General features: G+C 45.7%; 1 protein-coding gene across 1 annotated transcript in view; it reads left to right on the top strand.

Annotated features, from left to right (window-relative positions):
• VTI1B (vesicle transport through interaction with t-SNAREs 1B) overlaps positions 1-15,115 on the top strand; it is a 51,663-nt gene that overhangs the window by 21,172 nt on the left and 15,376 nt on the right. The window lies entirely within an intron of this gene.

Raw genomic sequence — 15,115 nt, 5'->3', positions numbered from 1 at the left:
TCTATTTTCAAAGTCCTGCACTGCTTTGTTTACAGGTTGCCATAGAGACCATAGGCTTGTCAGAAGCCAGCCGATAGTCTCCATGGCAGGGAGAGCTGGTGCTTGGCTGTCAGAGGATAGTCAGGCACCAGCTCTACATAGCAGAGAATGGAGAAAACCTCCGATCTCTGCTGTGTTAACCGTTTACATGCCGTGCTCTATACGAACACAGCATGTAAAGGGCTGACAGAGGGAGTGGGCTCCCTCTGTCAGAGGATAGCCGGGCACCAGCTCTTACACAGCAGAGAATGGAAAAAGCCTCCAATCTCTGCTGTGTTAACCCTTTAAATGCTGCGGTCTATGCAACTGCAGCATGTAAGGGGCTGTCACCATTGGACCCCAGAATGTGATCAGGGGGTCCTGATGAGTCTCTGTGGAAGTCCCCTTAAGGGACAAACAAAAGTTAAAAAATTATTAAAAAATAAAAACGCTTGTCTCCCTTCACTTGGTAAAAAATGAAAAACAAAATTACACATGTGATATCCCTGTGTCGTAATGACCCAAAAGAGGAAGTTAGTCCATTATTTAACGCCTTTTCTTTTTTTTTTCTCCCACATTTAAAAAAATCATAGCTCCTTTATTCACCGATGTAGCTGTACGAGGGCTTGTTTTTTGCGAGACAAGTTGTATTTTTCAATGGAGCTATTTAAAGTACCATATAATGTACTGAAAAACTTTTACAAAATTCTAAGTGGGATAAAATGAAAAAAAAATTGATATTCCACCATCTTTCAGTGTGTTTTGTTTCTACGGCGCACAAACTGCAACAAAAATGACATAACTTTATTCTATAGGTCAGTACGATTACTACGATACCGAATGTGTATAGTTTTTTTTTTTTTTTTTTTTGCTGTTGTGCTTGTATTTTTTTTCAAAGACCTTTAATTTTTAAAACTTTTTTTCTGCTGCATCTTCTGCGCGCAATAACTTTTTAATTTTTCCGTCGACGTACTTGAGCAAGGGCTCATTTTTCGCACAATGTCCTGTAGTTTACGTTAGTACTAATTTGGAATAGATGCGACTTTTTGATCGCTTTTTATTGCATTTTTTTCCGGTGACTAAGTGCATTTGTGGCGTTCTTTATTTATTTTTTTTCGGATTACGTTCACTGTGCGGGGTAAGTAATGTACTACTTACCATGGGCACGTAGTGCCGAAGAATCCCCTGGAGGAAAGAGGTCAGGGCGGCATACCATGGATTCCCTGCATCCCTGGCGTACGCCGCCATGGAGCCGTCAGCCGCCAAGTAGCGCAGGCCTCCATGAGCGGGTCAGCATCTTCTGCCGTGATCGGGTAGTTCCTCCTGCCAGGGGAACGGTGGCAGTGGCATCTTTCTAGACCATCGGGGCGCATATTGGTGACATCATTCGTCGCGGTGACGTCACGCGCACGATGTAGGGAGGCTTGGCTACGGGCGCAGACCCAGAAATGGCGCCAGATTTAGATCTGCTTCACAGGACAGGCTCTACTCCTGCATGGAAGTTATCCTGCAAACTGCCATAAGTGCCTCAGCATATCTAGACGTGACAGCTCAGCACATGAAGGAGAAGCAGATGCCCTACAAACCATGAGTGGCTATATGCCAAAAAAGGAGTATGCTAAACTTGTCTCTGTGATTGATTAGATGCATATATGTTCCCTTTTCTCCCCCTTTCCCCTATTCTTAGACTGATAAGGAAGGTCTGAAGACTACAGCCGGACACAAGAAAAAAATCGAGGAAGTGTTATCTGTAGCACGTGACTTGAAGATAGTTACAAAAAGTCTCTATGTGAAGAGTGCACTGGGAAGATCCTAGCGGAGGAAAGGGCGGCGTTTAAAACTGATATCAGGTGCATGATTAAGGAGGGATTACAGGCCTCTATGGCGTCCTTCTCTCACCCTCAGCCTGGACCGTCAAGGCAGGCAGAATCGGCAAGTTCTATCTCCGGTTAGTCCCTGGAACACCTATCAGAGGGGAAAGTAGAAGATCCGCTGCCGATAGTTGAGGACGAGAAAAAATACTACTTTTCCTTAGATGACATGGGACACCTCATCAAGGCTGTCAGGGAAACGATGCAAATCGAGGAGGGCCGTCCACCCAGAACTTTCCAAGATGAGATGTTCAGGGGACTTCGATCAAGAAGGAAAACTTTTTTTTTTCGGTTACCCAGACCCTGCAGCAGGTTATCACAAACGAGTGGCAGGAACCGGAAAGAAGACTATCCATCTCAAGAGAGATTATAAATCATCTGGCTTTTTCTCCGGAAGATGTCTATCTGTATAGGGAGACCCCAAAGGTCGACATGCAGATTGCCAAGGTAGCCAAAAAAAACTCTACCTTTCGAAGATGCGTCCCAGCTCTCAGATCCTATGGACAAAAAAGTCGACTGACTGATGAAAAAGACCTGGGAAGCACCTGCCTTCACTATTAAGGCTAATATAGCGGCAACGTCAGTAGCCAGTTCTATGGTCTTGTGGCTGAACAGGATGGAAACCTCAATTAAAGAACGGGCTCCCAGGGAAGAATTAGTCAGCTGCGTTCCCCTTCTGAAAATGGCCACCGCCCTTCTTGCAGATGCATCAGCGGAATCCGTTAGATACGGCGCAAGAACTGCAGTCCTCAGCAACACCGCAAGAAGAGCGTTGTGGTTGAAATCATGCTCAGCCGACATGACGTCCAAAAATAAGCTTTGTGGAATCCCGTTCCAAGGCGAATATATGTTCAGAACTGTTTTGGACAAAATCCTTGAAATAAAAACAAGATCCTTCCAGACAGGAGGTCCTATAAGAAGCCATCCTTTCCAAGGAGGACATGGCAGCCACCTCCAGAAACTAAAGGGAAAGGAAAAACTGGGAGATGGTTGTACCCCAAAGGTGGTCGGGGTAACGAAGTCCAATCCATTTCTGACCCAACAGGGGGTAGATTAGCACGATACCTAGACCAGTGGAGGGGGATAACATCCAACCCCTGGGTACTCCAGATAATTGAAACAGGGTATCGAATCGAATTTAACTCATTACCCCCTAGAAGATTCTTCCTAACCTCCCCAGGGTCCCCGCAGGAACAGAAAAATCTGTTAAAAGGCATCCAGGAACTTAAAGACCTAGGAGTCATTATGCAGGTTCCCGAACATGAAAGGGGTGAGGGATTTTATTCCCCCCTTTTCTTGATAAAAAAAAAAATGGCTCTATTAGAACCATCTTTAACCTCAAATCGTTAAACAAATTTATTTCTTACAAGAAATTTAAAATGGAAACCGTGAGATCTATCGTACCCCTGATAGATCCTGACAGCGTCATGTGCACCATAGACCTTAAAGACACATACTATCACGTCCCGATAGCTGCAATCCATCACAAATATCTGAGGTTTGCTCTGCAGGATGGTGACAGTCTATCACTACCAATTTGTGGCTCTACCCTTCGGTATCTCTACTGCTGCTAGAGTCTTCAATAAGATCCTAATAGAAATTATAGCTTACTTTAGGCGAAATCAGATTTGTCCCCTATCTGGACGATTTCCTGCTTGTATCAAGAACAACAGAGGCCATACGTGCAGACTTGTCAGTAGTCCTGTCCACACTGGATGACTTGGGGTGGATAATAAACAAAAATCAGATGTAAGCCCAGGTACACAGAAGATATACCTAGGAGTACTCCTAGATTCCCACACCCAGGAATCACGGCTTCCACTGTCTAAGAGCAAGGATCTTATTCAATCCATATCATCCCTTTGTCAGGCCACAACAGTGTCTATCAGCGAAGCAATGAAAGTGCTGGGCCTGTTGACAGCCTGCATACAAATAGTTCCATGGGTGCAAGCCCATACTCGCCAGCTACAGCAGTTCATCCTCGCCCAGTGGGACAAACGACAGAATTCCCTAGACAGAAAAGTGAGCCTGTCCGTCCAGGTTAAACAGTCCCTGCATTGGTGGACTTGACAGAGTAACCTGAGCAAGGGTACTTCTTGGTCACGAGAACCCTCCGTATTCGATACTATCATGACCGGGTGGGGAGCACCAGTAGCAGACATGACCCTGCAGGGAACCTGGGATTCCCGAATAGCCGCACGTTCATCTAACTATAGAGAACTAAGTGGCAGAACCCCCACCTAAAAATAAGGCATGTCGAAATCCTAACCGATAACATGACAGCCCTGTTGTTTGTTCGTCACCAAGGGGGAACACAACACCTGCACTTCCAAAAACTGTCGGCAAGGATACTTCACTGGGCGGAATCCACGGTGCTATCCCTCTCCGCCATCCACCTGAAGGGATCCTCAAACATCATCGCAGACTACCTCAGCAGACAGAGTCCTTCCGGGAGAATGGTGTCTGAACCAACAGGTCTTTGATCATCCAACACGCCAGTGGGGGCAACCACAGATCGATCTGTTTGCCACAAAGGCAAATACAAAATGCCGGGACTTCTATTCCCTCAACCCAAGGGACAACCCATACGGGGTAGACGCCTTGTCTCAAAAATGGGACATGGACTTGCCTTATGTGTTTCCTCCCTTCCCGCTGATCCCATACATTCTCAAAAAGATTCAGGGCAGCCGAGCAGCCTTAATCTTAGTCATCCCCATGTGGGACAAGAGACCCTGGTATCCTTTTATTATAGGCCCTAGCAATCCAGGGTCCATTCCAACTGCCGGCCAAGCAAGATCTCCTTGTCCAGGGCCCACTAATGTACTCGGGGGTCGAAAAACTGAAGCTAGCAGGTGGATGCTGAAGGCGTAATTCTTCAGGGGAAGGACTTTCACAAAAAGTAATCACTACCTTGTCTAAAAGTCGCAAACCCGTAACCACAGCCATTAACAGTAAAGTGTGGAAGAAGTTCTCAGAGTTCCGTAACCTAGACCCAAGCAAAGTTCCAAGTGTAGATATACCTGTAATCTTGGAATTCTTGCAGGCGGGCCTGGAAAAAGGCCTTAGCTCAAGAACTCCTTAGGGTTCAGGTGGCAGCTTTAGGATCCTATTTTGGATTTTTCCTTAGCGGAGCACCGCTGAGTCCGTAGGTTCCTTAAGGGAGCAGACAGACTTTGGCCCTTCATTAGGGAAACATTTCCCACATGGGACCTGAACTTAGTCTTAAATAGCTTCTGCAAACCACCCTTTGAACCTCTCTCCCAACTTCCTGTAAGGTTGCTTACGTTAAACGTTTCCCTCCTAGTCGCCATAACCTCAGCTTGAAGAGTAGGAGAACTACGGGCCTTATGCTGTGTCGAACCGTACATGCGGGTACAAGGCCTCCACTGAGCTAATCTGCAAGGCGGCTACCTGGTCCAGTCTGCATACTTTCATAAAACATTATAGGGTTAATGTACAGTCGGACAAGGACCTGGTAAATTTTGGTTTAGTAAACATTGTCCACCGTAATAATGTGAAAGTCGCTGGCTCTTCCTGTCCATACCGAGGTCAGAGATTTGACTTGAGTTTTCTCTTTGCAGTGATATGTTGGTAAATAAGCTATAGGTAAATATGGCCACTGGCAGTGATTTTTTAGTTGGTTTCCCTTAGCAGTTAAGCATTTCACGGTGAAGCAAAAGTGACATATTAACTTTATTCTGTAGGTCAATACAAATGTGGTGATTCCAAATTTTTTTTTTTTTTTTGTTTACAAGTTGTTTCTGTTGCCATATTCAGAGAAAATAACTTTTTAAACTTTCATCAATGTGGCTCTGTGAGTGTTTTTTTATGGGCTGTAATTTTTATTGCTACTATTTTTGGGTACGGTTGTGGCGATACCTATTTTATTTTTTTTTTAAGTTCGAAATGGGAAAAGAGGATTTAACTGAACTAAGATTTTAAAAAAAATTTAAAATAACTTGCTTTTACTTTTTTAAAATTCCCATCTGGAACTTGATATTTGCGATCGTTTGATTGCTTTTAATGGTGGTCCATTAAGCCCTGTCACAAGCAGACCTTAATAGACTGCAATACATGCCAATCCTGGGATCCTTCACTAGGGTGTGGGCTACCATGTAACCCATCAGTACCCTGCATTTGTTTTGTAGGAAGGGGGAGTTGGCTGATTGGTCTCTGAAGTGAAGTTCCCCCATCCTGCTGGCCGCTTAAATGTCTACTTTGCCTAAACAGTTAACTGCTGTGATTGGCGCTAGCTCACATCGCTGCAGACGGCTGACAGCTGTCAGAAGCAGACGGCAACTGCTGGGTATGGAACAGGCATCGTTCTCAAGCCTGCAGTATATTTACGATAGGCAGTCCTTAAGGGGTTAACTACTGGGAAAGTAATGCTTGTAAAGTGCAGGTAGGCAATACTGTAATTACCAAGGAGCTCTATTCTGAGTATGTTAAAGACCAGATTCTCACATATAACTGAGTCCTTTTTTTTTTTTTTTTTTTTTTTCCAGCATTTTTAGCACGTAATTTTGTGAATGTGAGCTCACCCTTATAGGGTGTAAGAAGCCTGTCCACATAATGGTATGGGGTACTTGTGCAGAGGATTTTGTACCCCTAATTGTTGCTAGCACTTATTTCTTTGCACTTCGGCTGGTGTTTGTAAGGTTTCCCTAAAATCTGAGTAGTGGGCTGAAAGTGTTAAGTGCACACATATTGTATGACATTAGACAGAAAATGGTCTGCAGTTTTACTTCTTCAGGAGCAGCGCTCCCATTGTTTTTGGGTCATACCAGGTATTGCAGCTATGTCCCAAGAGTTTGAATGAGGCTGAGCTGTAATATCAGACACGGCCCATGAACAAGAGAGGGGCAAATCCTTTTCTTCTAATTTCATATACTTACTTAAAGACACGTTTTGCTTCCATTTTTGGATTGTCTGCTCCCTAGAATTGACGACTGCGCATTTGGCAGCAGCTGCTGAATTATAATAAGGTTCCTGACTTATATAAACTGCTTCTTGCTTGTAGCCAGCGGCCAAGTCATTGTTGTTCCCAGCCCTGATGTAGCACCACCGGCTTCTTCATTTTCTCTTTCCTGACTCCGCTTTCTTCTAAAGCTACATTGTTTTCTATTCCCTTTGTAACAACATTTTTTTAGTTTGGGTTTTTATGTTAACCGCATTGAGTTTGTTTTTTCTGCTTTACTCTGATCACAAATTGTTTGACTGACTGACTGACAATAGATCATCTTTTACACGGCTCTTATACAGTAGTTCACTAATCAGGAGGAGTTATTAAAGGGGTTTGATGTGAATCTTCATCATTGTACAACGTCCCGTGTTCAATCTCCCCAGACCCTTCACACTGCATGTTTTGCGCTCTTTTTAGAGACGGACTATTGTACCCCTTATTTCTACTGTCTTAACAATGTTGTGAGAAGAGAGGTGTCAGCAGAGAGTTGACACAGCCAAGCGCAATGTGCTATACCAGATTCGGCAGGACAGCTGAATGTGGCAGGACAGATGGAGTTACACAAGCTCTACAGCAGTAAAGTGGCAGGACACGTTTAACCCCTTAGTGACCAAGCCTGTTTGTGCCTTAATGACCAGGCCAAATTTTGCAAATCTGACATGTCACTTTAACATGGAAAAACACCAGAAAGGTTTCGCATATCCAAGCGATTCTGACATTGTTTTTTCGCCACATGTTGTACTTCATTTAGGCGGGAAAAAAAAGACCGATAGAATTTGTTTATTTATTAAAAGCACCAAAATTGGGAAAATGTTGAAAAATCGTCATTTTTTTTCACATTTCCAACTGCAATATCTCAAATATGTGCAAACATAATATAGAAATTTTTGCTAAGATATATATTTCCATCCGTTTACTTTATTTTGGGCGCACATTAGAAAAACTTTTGGTTTTTTTTTAACCATTTAGGAGACATACAAATTTAACATTACTTTTCAGCATTTTGAGGAACACTTTGTTTTCCTACACCAAGCCAAGATTGGAAAGGCTCATAGGAGTCAAAATGATAGATACCCCCACAAGTAACCCCATTTTAAAAACTATACCCCTTAACGTATTCACTGAGGGGTGTCATTAGTATTTTAACCCCAGTTTTTTTTTTTCAAGAGTCAATGCAATTTAGAAGAGAAAAACTAAAATTTCATATTTTTGCAAATATGTCATTTTAAAGACAGGATTTTTTTCTATAATACACATTTGTCCCGTGCTCAGAAACATACCCATTGTGGCCCTAGTATTACGTCTGTATACACAATGGGGCCCAAAATGAAAGGAGCAACCGGTGGCTTTCGGAACAGAAATTTTGCTTGAAGGAGATTTAGGCCCTGTTGCACACTTGTAGAGCCATTGAGTGACCAAAACGATGGAGAACCCCCACAAGTGACCCCATTTTGAAAAGTAGACCCCTTAACGAATTTATATAGGGGTACGATGACTTTTTTGACTTCATAGTTTTTGAATGAATCTAAGCCAAGCAGAAGGAAAAAATTGTGATTTTTTTTTTTTTTTTTTTTCATTTTTTTTTGGCAATTGTCAATTTAAAAAGTTTTTTTTGGACGGTATACATAGGAATGAAGACGTTCACCCCAAATTGGTACCCCCGTTTGTCCCATGTTCAGAAACATACCCATTGTGGCCCTAATCTACTTAAAGGACACATGGCTAGGCCTATAATGGAAGGAGCACCCGTTGGATTTCAGGGTACAACAGAATAAATTCCAGGCCCCATTGCCCACTTGTAGAGCCATTGAGCATCCAAAACGATAGAGAACCCCCACAAATGACCCCATTTTGAAAACTAGACCCCTTAACGAATTCATCTAGGGGTGTACTGCGTATTTTGACCCCACAGTATTTGAATGAATCTAAGCAAAGCAGAAGGAAAAAATTACGATATTCATTTTTTTTGGCAATTTTGTCAATTTAAAAGTTTTTTTTGTAGAGTGTACATAGGAATGAAGACGTTCACCCCAAAATGGATTACCCCTGTTTGTCCCGTGTTCAGAAACATACGCATTGTGGCCCTAATCTACTTACAGGACACATGGCTAGGCCTATAATGGAGGGAATGCCCGCTGGATTTCAGGGTCCAACTGAAAAAATTCCAGGCCCCATTGTCCACTTATACGGAAAAAAAATTGACTCCCTGTTAATCTCTCCCCCTCCCCCCTGCCATCCCCATTTTTTGGCATTCCCTAAATATTAGACAAAAGTTATAATATAAACTGCGTTTTATGTCCGAAGACAGGGGTAATTTCGGAGGCTGGTTGGGATGGGCACATGGGGCAAGAAAACCGGGTAGGGGGGCTCTCTCGCTTTTTTGGGGGGTATTTCATGACCTCAGCGGCGGGGATGGGGTGTAAAAAGTGGCGTTCTGTGAGGCTTTGTAATCTTGCTGCGGTGCAGCGGTCTCACATAGAAGGCACTCAACAAGCTGCTCCTGGAACTGCATGAAGGCGAGCGTTCCCGGGGCTTCTTGTAAATTACGGATTACAGGTAGCGATCCAAATAACGCCAGGCTCTCACGGCCGTATGCAGAATCCGCTTACAGAGGCCCGCAGCGGATTCCAGCTGTAACCCTGTATACAGCCACGTAATGTACTGTGCATAACTGCCTACTCACACAGACGGTCATGCGCAGTACACCGTTTTTTGTTTATATTTCCCGCGCCGTCGCTTAGAGATGACCCGGGTACCCGCAGCCCGTACACAATGTGTTTGCATATGGGTTGCGAGTATATCCGCGGTCATAGAGCACAATGGGGGGTAAAATATAACCTGCTGTGTTCTGTTTTCTGCGAGTGGATTCCGTAATTCCGACCAGCTAATTGGGCGGAATTGTGTAATCCAATGCATGCGATTGATCCATGGATTACCGCTGATCAAGCACATGCAGAACCCATAATTCCTCTCCGGTCATGCGTAACCGGCCTAATGTTATATCGCTAATTTATCACGTGATCGGGGACCGAGGTCTCTGGTCACTGCTCCAAGCACTTAGCGACCATTGGTTGCTGGGAGCAAGGAGATTTAAAATTTCCTGGGCTCCCCGGCTCCTGCGAATGTGTCCGGCATTTTGCCGGCGGGCGCATGCGCAGCAGCCGGAAGGGTCCATGGAGGATAATCGCATCTGGATTCAAATGTGGAAGCCTCCGAGAAGAGGTTTCATCTCCTCTCACCGATCGCATCGGTGAGGGGAGATGAAACTTCCACTTTAAGAACTTTTACGTGATCGCCATTATGCATTGGGTAACGGCGATCACGTGACCAGTAACCGCATACCGCGGCTCCCCGTGACATCTCCAGGCTCTTGGCTACCTTTGGTAGCCAGCAGCAGGGAGATTTTAAATTTCTTGGGCAATCTTTCACTTTTGCGCATGCGTCCGCCATCATGCTGACGGGCGCATGCGCAGAAGCTGGGGTAAGGTCCATGGATTAACATCCCATCAGGGAACAAATCCGGGACCTTGGGTACGTAATTTCATCCCCCCTTACAGATACGATCCGTAAGGGGAGATGAAACTTTAACTTTTTAAACTTTTTTTAACTTAAAGGGGTTGTCCCGCGATAGCAAGTGGGGTTATACACTTCTGTATGGCCATATTAATGCACTTTGTAATATACATCGTCCATTAAATATGAGCCATACAGAAGTTATTCACTTACCTGCTCCGTTGCTGGCGTCCCCGTTGCCATGGTGCCGTCTAACTTCAGCGTCTAATCGCCCGATTAGATGCGCTTGCGCAGATGGGTCTTTTCCCTTCGGCTCAGCTCGGTAGCAGCGGCGTTCTGGCTCCGCCCCCTTGTACGTGTCATCGCGTAGCTCCGCCCCGTCACATGTGCCGATTCCAGCCTCCTGATTGGCTGGAATCGGCACATGTGACGCCGCTGCTGCCGAGCCGAAGGGAAAAGACCCATCTGCGCAAGCGCGTCTAATCGGGCGATTAGACGCTGAAGTTAGACGGCACCATGGCAACGGGGATGCCAGTAACAGAGCAGGTAAGTGAATAACTTCTATATGGCTCATATTTAATGCACGATGTATATTACAAAGTGCATTAATATGGCCATACAGAAGTGCATAACCCCACTTGCTGCCGCGGGACAACCACTTTAACTTTTTTTTAACTTTTTAACTTTATATGATCAGCGTTATCTGGAAACCGCATACAGCGGTCCCCAGTCTTATCTCCCTGCACTCGGCTATCTGACAGCCGGGTGCAGGGAGATTTTGAATTTTCCGGGCTTGCCAGCCTTCTGCGCATGCGCGCCACATCGGCGCATGCGCAGAAGCCAGCGGAGGGTCCTGACACCGGCCGGAGAACATGGAGGAAGGGGGGTGAGTATTTTCACCTTCCCTCATGCATCCGAACCATGAGGGAAGGTGAAGCTTTTCTTTTTTTTAACTTTTTTCTCCACTTTTCCGCGATCGCCGTTATTCTTTGGATAACGGCGATCGCGGTACTGGGGACCGCTCACCACGGTCCCCGCTGACATCTCCTGCCTTCCGGCTACCTACAGGAGCCAGGAGATTTTAAATTTCCCGGGCCGCCAGGCCTTCTGCGCATGCGGCTGACGTAATGTCGCCTGGCACGCATGTGCAGAACGCCGGCTTCGGGGCCCGGAGGACCAGGAGAGCGGGGAGCAGTGTGGCGGACCCGGTTGAGTAATTTCAGCTGCCCTGATGGATCCGATCCATCAGGGCAGCTGAATCTTTAACTTTTTTGCCCTTTTTGCAACTTTTATGCCATCTGTGCTACCGATCGCATTGCCGGGGGGAATGACCGCTCCATGCTGTCGGCTACCTGCGGGCACCGACAGCATGGAGCTGTCACGTCCAGAGCCCGAGGGGCTTTATTCTCTGCAGGACACATGTTTTTACGTTCTCAGAGAATAAAGCCCACTTCGGGAGGACGTAAAAACACTATGGGCTGGTCGTTAAGGGGTTAATAGACTGTCTACAAAGTCACTCAATTTTGCTTTTCCAAAGTAAATGAATACAAATCGCAGGACTTGCCTGTGACTGTTTCAGAACTGCAATTTGGCTGCTAAAAAAACCCTCTTAATTCCAGGAAAGTTACCGTTGTATGCAACTTGAATTGATGTCTGTGGTGGAAACAGTCACTTGTGACTGAAACCAAAATCTGTCATGTCGCAGTCATGTTAAAGGGGTTTTTCAGGGAGAATACTATTGATGACCTGTCCCTTGGATGGATCATCAATAGTTTATTGGCTGGGGTCCGTCTCTTGGGAGCTGATTGTGCACCCTCTGTCAGCACCGCAAATAGACAGGGTCTGAATGGAAGTCCCTGCTCCGACCTCTGTGCAGTGGCCGACACTTGTAACTGCAAGCACAGCTCTCATTGAAATCAACCTGAGCCACTGTAATTTCACAGAGGTCAGAGCAGAGACTTTCACTCCAACCTTTGTGTAATTGCGGCACTGTCAGCAGGCACAATCACCTGGTCGGTTGGCAATGAACCCCAGCCGATCAACTATTGATGAACTATCCCTGAAAAACCCTTTTGAAGTCGTAGGTCACAATGCGACACTATTGATCATCATTAGATGCAACCTTGCATGAAACGCACATTGCCGTACAACCCTAGCAGTTTTTTTTTCTCCTAAAACTGGAAGCGCCTTCAATAGGCCTTGACCTCAAAATGCATACAGTACTTGTATATAGTCAGTTTTCCTTTAACCCCTTAACGACTGCCCCATTGGGAAACTACGTCCTCAGAAAGTGGGCTTTATTCATAGAGGACGTAGTTGTATGCATCCTCTTAGGATTAATGCCCACCTGCCTGAGGACGTGACAGCTCCATGCTGTCGGTGCCCGCAGGTAGCCGACAGCATAGAGCTGTCATCCCAGGATTCGGGCAGTCACCCCGGCATTGCGATCGGCGCTATCCAATGGATAGCGCCAATCGCAAAAAAATAAACAAAAATGTGTAAAAAAGTAAAGATTCAGCTGCCCTGATGGATCGGATCCATCAGGGCAGCTGAAAATACTCAAGCGGCTTGTCCGCGGTGTCCCCCGGAGATCGGGTCCTCCCGGACACGCGGGCGGTCTTCTGCCAGCCGATGTCGTCAGGCGCATGCGCAGATGCCCGGGAGCCCCCAGCAAATTTGAAATCTCCTGGCTCCCGGCTCCTGAAGGTAGCCGGGAACCAGGAGGTGTTACCGGGGACCGCTGTGAGCGGTCCCCGGGCACGCGATCGCCGCTATCCATTGGATAGCAGCGATCGCGAAAAAGTGAAAAAAAAAGTCAGTTTCACCTCCCCTCATGGATCGGATCCATGAGGGGAGGTGAAAATACTCACCTAAGTCCTCCCCGATGTCTCGATGTCCCGGGACCCAAATCACCGTCTGCGCATGCGTGCCCGATGATTGACCGCAGCAGATCCCAGCTCTGAGCCCGTACGCAGGGTCACGGCCGGGCTCACAGCTGGGATCTGCTGCGGGCCACCGCAAGCGGATTCCACCTACGGCTGCATAAGCCCGGCGTTATTCAGACCGCTACCTGTAATCCGTAATTTTCAAGAAGCCCCCGGAACGCTCGCCTTCCTGCAGTTCCAAGAGCACCTTGTTGAGCGTCTTCTGTGCGAGACCGCCGCACCTCATCAAGCTTACGAAGACTCACGGAGCGCCACTTTTTACACCCCATACCCGCTACTGAGGTCACGAAATACCCCCAAAAAGCATGAGAAGCAGGGGGATACACGGTTTTATTGCCTCATGTATCCATCCCAACCAGCCTCCGTAATTACCCCTGTCTTCGGAAATACCACACAGTTCACATTATTACTTGGGTGTGTGGGGGGGGGGGGGGGGAGGGGGGAATTTTTAGGGAGTCAATTTTTATTCCGTACAAATGAACAATGGGGCCTGGGATTTATTCAGTTGTGCCCTGCAATCCAACGGGTGTTCCCTGCATTACAGGCCTAACCATGTGTCCTATAAGTAGATTAGGGCCACAATGGGTATGTTTTTGAACACGGGACAAACAAGGGTATCCCTTTTGGGGTGACCGTCTTCATTCCTATGTACACTGTACAAAAAAAACTTTTTAAATTGACAATTGCCAAAAAAATGAAAATCATAATTTTTTCCTTCTGCTTTGCTTAGATTTATTCAAATACTGTGGGGTCAAAATACACACTACACCCCTAGATGAATTCATTAAGGGGTCTAGTTTTGAAAATGGGGTCATTTGAGGGGGTTCTTTATCGTTTTGGACGCTCAATGGCTCTACAAGTGGGCAATGGGGCCTGGAATTTATTCTGCTATACCCTGAAATCCAACGAGTGCTCCTTCCATTATAGGCCTAGCCATGTGTCCTTTAAGTAGATTAGGGCCACAATGGGTATGTCTCTGAACACAGGACAAACAGGGGTATCCATTTTGGGGTGCAAGTCTTCATTCCTATGTGTGCTGTACAAAAAAACCAGTTTTTAAATTGATACAACTGCCAAAAAAATGAAAATTGTAATTTTTTTCCTACTGCTTTGCTTAGATTTATTCAAAAATTGTAGGGTAAAAATACAGAGTACACCCCTAGATGAATTCGTTAAGGGGTCTTGTTTTCAAAATGGGGTCATTTGTTGGGGTTCTCTGTTGTTTTGGCTGCTCAAGGGCTCTACAAGTGGGCAATGGGGCCTAAATCACCTTCATGCTAAATTTCTGTTCTGAAAGCCACCAACTACTTTCATTTTGGGCCCCGTTGTGCATCCAGACAAAAGATTAGGGCCACAATGGGTATGTCTCTGAACACGGGACAAACAGGGGTATCCATTTTGGGGTGGAAGTCTTCATTCATGTGTGTGCTGTACAAAAAAAGCAGTTTTTAAAACGACAGAATTGCCAAAAAAACGAAAATCACATTTTTTTCCTTTTGCTTTGCTTGAATTCATTCAAAAACTGTGGGGTCAAAATGGGCAGTATACCCCTAGATAAATTCGTTAAGGGGTCTAGTTTTCAAAATGGGGTCACTTGTGGGGGTTCTCTTTGGTTTTGGCCGCTCAAGAGCTCTACAAAAGTGCTATGGGCCTAAAACGCCTTCAAGCAAAATTTATGTTCTGAAAGACACCGACTACTCCTTTCATTTTGGGTCCCATTGTGCATCCAGACATAAGATTAGGGCCACAATGGGTATGTTTCTGAACACGGGAGAAACGGAGGTATCCATTTTGGGGTGTAAATC

Source organism: Eleutherodactylus coqui, chromosome 6, assembly GCF_035609145.1.
Source record: "Eleutherodactylus coqui strain aEleCoq1 chromosome 6, aEleCoq1.hap1, whole genome shotgun sequence".
In the NCBI taxonomy this organism is placed as follows: Eukaryota; Metazoa; Chordata; class Amphibia; order Anura; family Eleutherodactylidae; genus Eleutherodactylus; species Eleutherodactylus coqui.
This window is presented reverse-complemented; position numbering and strand designations above follow the sequence as displayed.